Here is a 5,272-nt window from a genome sequence, read left to right on the forward strand (position 1 = left end):
ACCCTCCTTTTCCTTTTTCTTTGTTTTTTTCTTTTTCCATTTTTCCTCCTTTTCCTTCTTTTCTTTCTTTTCCCCTCTCCTTCCTCCCTTCGCTCTCTCCTCCCACGTGCCGGGCCCGGCTCCTCCTCCCTGAGCGCGCTCGGCCCGACCCCCCCTCGCCTGCCCCGCACGACCACGACTTGGCACCACCCGCGCACGCTCGCGCACTCCGCCCCCGGCCTTCCCTCCCTGGCCAAAGCGCCACGCCGCGCCACGCCGGCCCGTGCGCACGCGTGCGCGTGCACGCGCCCGCCGCACCACGGCGCACGGAGCCGCGCTCACCCACGGCACCGGCCGCCCGCGCGCAGCTGTGCCAAGCTTACTCCCTGCGCGCACGCACCACCACCGCCTTCCCCGCTCGCGCGTGCACCGCGTGCCGCGCCGCCCGCATTGCCGTTCGTCGTCAGGACGGCCGCGCGCAGCAACCCCGCCCTCGCCGCTCGCGCCATCACCACTGTGCAGCACAGCAGCTCGCCCACGTGCTCGACGACGGCCTCGACGCCCACGCCGTCGCCGCACGCCGCGTCACGACACAAACGGACGGCCGAACGCCATTAATGGCGCTCCGCGCCGCCCGTCGGCCGCCACCTACACCCGGCCTCGTCACCGCCTCTCCTCCGCTAAAAAGCGACCCCCGGCGCCGCTCTTTCGCCCCACGACCGCCTCTGCCACCTCCAGCTCGCCTCTCCTAGCCCGCAGCACCGCCGCCGCACGCACTGCAGCACGCCGTCGCCGCTCCCGTCGCCCCGCCCCCTCGTCTCGCCCCGGCCCAAGGTAGGGGGCGCATTGGGTTCCTTCCTCCCCTCTCTCCCTTTGCCCCATGCCTGCTCACCCCGAGCCGCCCCCGCTCGCGCCGCCCATGGCCGCAGACCTCCGCCGCGACCATGGCCGTCGCGCCCACCCCTGCAGGACCCATGCTCCGAAATTGGAGAGGGGAATCAAACCCCCGAGCCTCCACCTCCTTTTTCCCCACGATCCCGGCCACCCTAGCGCCCTGAACCACCGGACCAAGGCCGCCGCCGGCGAGCCCTCTCTCCCCTGTTCTCCAGCGCGTGGGGAGGAAGGAGACAGGGCATTTTGCCCATAACCCCCTCCCCTCCTCTTTATTTACTAAAGAAACCTCCCACCTTTTACTATTTTGCATAGGAAACCCTGCCCTTTACCCTATTTCAAAATAAACCCTTTCCACATACAAACATAATTCTAAATATATCCTTGACCCTTCCAGAATAGTCCAGATGTTTCCAAAAATTACAACCAGGCCCCTACCTCCTGTAGATTAATTACAACTAGGCCCCTGACCCCTTATCCGACCCACGAATCTTTATAAAACCTATCATTTCATGTACCAAACAACCTCCGATCAACCCGAATCTTTACCACACCTCTCATAACCAAGTTTTGGCCATGCCATTAGGAAACCACTCGAAAATATTACTCTGTACTCCATATCTTATGTGTTTCTGATTCGAGCTCAACGATAAATCTTTATTTTTCTGTGTCATGATTGTGTGCTTGTTTGTTTGCGTCGTAGACCATGGTGTGAACGAAGGAGAGCCCGCTAACGAGCAGTACTGCGAGCAAGGGAACGAGGACCAGTTCCGTGACCCCGAGCCCGAAGGACAGGACCTCCCCGAATGCTACGAAGATGGCAAGTTCTATCTCATCCTTTGATGCATGTTTCTGTCCTAGTTTTTATAAACACAACCCAATGGCCTACTTTATAAAAATTGCATATGTTTTGCTTGCATGAAAACACGGTTGGATAGCCACCCCTTGATTTGTGATGACCATTCTTTGACCACGTAGATTAATGTCTGGTTTTGCTTGGACGTTAATCGATACTAGAACGCTTAGGACCTGATACTTTATACAACTTGCTTTATAAAGAAAAGGTGTGTGTGTGTGGGAAGGAATAAAAGTGGATTTTCGAAAGATGAGTCTAGACGGGATGGATGGCATTTTAGTGTGATTTGCCGATTGGTGTGCTCGTGCCGGTGTGGCAGGGCAAGGAAGGGAGATATCCATCTTGTCACCCCTAAGGACCGAGTTGGTATTACATCTCACCTAACTCCACTTTCGTGCAAACCACTCGACCATTGAATGGGCAACGGCTTAGCATAAATCCCACTAGTTAATTTGATAGCCATCAGGAGAGCTGAGAGCAACGGGTGACTAAGGAGAAGGGATAAGCCCCGAGTGACGTATGCCCGGTTATACCTAAGTGAACGGTCGATGACCCCTTGGTGCATCCCGTGATGGCTAGTCAGGTTTAGCTAAGGTGGGTAATGACTTTGTTGGGATCTGCACCGACACTAAGGTGGTCGAGTTGCGGTACCCCACTTGTGGGTAAAGTTGCACATCTCTGCAGAGTTAAGAATCTATTCGAATAGTCCGTGCCCACGGTACTGGGCGAGTTACGGTGTGGTCTCACAACTAGTGTTTACTTCGGGATGGGTTGGCGTGAGTTGTTTTGGAAATGTGTCCGGCAATTGAGCCGTGTGCTACTGCGGATGAGGAGTCTGGTAGCGGTCTAAAATATGGATTCCGTGTGGATCAACCCTTTGTGTTACTCGGTATAAGGAAACTGGTTTTGGAAATGTTTTCTTTCAAATGAACCCCTGCATAAAATATTGCTTTCCGTAAATCAAACCCTAGCCTTATCCTTGATTTATCCTATGCATTATATTCTGCTTATACCCTCCGTGGGTGTGGTTGTACTTGCTGAGTACGTTGTACTCACCCCATTCTTTATTTTTACAGATGAAGATCCAGACTTTGTGCCCGACGACGTTGAGTAGGGGTACCGTCCTGCACCCAGCCTTGCCTGTGGATTAGGGTCACCCGCAGGAGATACCGCATGGCGCCAGACTCTGATGATTTTCTCTTTGTTTTTAATATCGTTGCGTGTGTGTGGATTGTAATCCTCGCGATAGTGGCGTTCCTCTGCTCACTACCGCGTAGAGTTGTACGGTAATGAACCATCTGATGTAATAAATGTGTCATCAGCCTCCTGGGACTAATGTTTGTAACACATTTAAGTCTTCTCCTATGAGGGGACGCTTCAGGTGAATAGGGTCGCTAATCGTTTTCAATCCTAGGGCTCAATCTATTTGCATAAGATAAACCTAACACGTCCTACACATGCTAGTTATGACTAAGGTTTATCTATGTTACTCTCTACTTACCCCAAAAAGATTTGCAACCTATAGCCAATCCTAATCAAACTAACTAGGAAAGTAAAGGCACGCAATATAGAGTAATGCAGAAACGTAATACGGTAAGTAAAGAGGTAAGGGAGAGAATATGCAAACTCTCGTGAAGACACCAAGACACACAATTTAATGTGGTTCGGTTTGGACACCAAGTCCCTCCCTACGTCCACGGCCACTTGTCCAACACGAACAAGTGTAATGCCGAGTCTCTTCGCTTGATCACCGTCTTGCGTTCGCCACCAAGGCTCCCGGCAAGCAAAGGCTAAGTGACCCTAAGTCACCAAGACAAGGCCACCGCCACCGTCTCTCTTGAAGCGTCACCATTGGCACCGTCTTCACTATTGGAGCTTCTCACCAAGAGGGGTCTCCTTCCCCGCACAAAGTGTCGTTGCCTCTCCACACCAAGTCGGAGGGTCACACGACGAGTACACAAGATGCTTGCCACAGCAAGACTTCTCTCAAGCTAGTTCTCTCAAGAACTAAGACTAAACAAGCACTAAGCACTCTCACAAGTGTGCTTAAGCCTATATGATGTACAATGAAGCTCTAAGATGGTTGGAGATGATCTTTAACTCTTTTATGCTTCCATGGTCTCTAGCACCCTCAAATGACCCGGCCTTGGGGGTATATATATAGCCCACACACCCCAAAAGAGCCGTTGGGAAAGGCTGACAAAATTCCTTAACACCGGTTAAACCGACGCTCCAGTTTTGCCAACACCGGTTTAACCGGTGTGTGTACTTTCCCCTCTTCTAGCCATTACAGTCTTCCAACGGCTACTTGATCAATTGACCGACGCTCTTGAAATCATCGTCGGTTTAACCGGTGAGTGCAAGCTCAGAAACCCCCGAAAAATGGAGTCTTGGACAACTGCACCGACGCTCAATTTTGAGCATCGTCGGTTTAACCGGTGCTAAACCCTAGCCTCAGCTTCTGGGTCCATTGCACCGACGCCTTCATTTTTCCCGTCGTCGGTTCATCCGGTGCACTCTGCTGACTTGGTCTCCACTGAGCCAATTGCACCGGTGAGTGTAATTTGCTTCACGTCGGTTTAACCGGTGAGTGCAAATTACCTCTGTCTTGGTCCTTTCGACCTGATTTATTCGGGGTTTTGTATCTTTTCATCCCTTGGACCTATAAGTCTGATAATGATCATCTTAACACATATATTAGTCCAAGTGTTGTGTGTGTCATCAATCGCCAAAACATTATATTGAAATATGGCATGAGAGGCCATTTTCGCTACAATCTCCCCCTTTTTGGTGATTGATGACAACACAACCAAAGCAAGCAAGATGAATTGCAAGAATATGAAATTGATACCAATTTGAAAAGTTAGAAACTACTTAGCTTGCTCGGATGACATTTCAATGCTCATTTTAAAAGCCACCGGTATTTGAAATTGATACCAATTGTAGAACAATGGCTTGTGTGTGGTTTGAACCATATGAGCAATGAAATTTTTTTTGTACCTTAGTCCATGAGATCATCAAATTGCACTTCTCCCCCACATTGACTAAGTACCTCACCCTATCACCATGCATCCTTTTGCATTGCATTTTTCATTCCTCCCCCTTGCTAATGGCATCATTTACTCCAAACTATTTGCTTGCTTTTAGGGTACATTTCTCCCCCTTTGTCATCAAACACCTAAAAACTTCATAACCACTAGCAACAAGGAGCATTAGTAGCAAAAGAAATTTACTAGTGATAGAGTGTTGTACCAACTAACTTTGGCATATCTGCCTTTGTTTGAACAAGCTCCCCCTTTTTCAAAGCTTGTGGCACCTCCTATCTTGACACCAATTGTGATGCCAATTGTGACTTTTAGGAGTAGTGTTCAAAAGAAATTTAACTTATGGAGATAGCTCTAGGTGACTACAACAAATAGCACTTGCAAAGCATATTAGTCACACAAACATAAGCTATAGAGTTAACTCCCCCTAAATTTGTGCAATAGTGTTTGAATCACTTAACCAAATGTATGCACTTGTATTTCACATAATGGGGATCAAACT

Source organism: Panicum virgatum, chromosome 3K (genome assembly GCF_016808335.1).
Source record: "Panicum virgatum strain AP13 chromosome 3K, P.virgatum_v5, whole genome shotgun sequence".
Lineage (NCBI taxonomy): Eukaryota > Viridiplantae > Streptophyta > Magnoliopsida > Poales > Poaceae > Panicum > Panicum virgatum.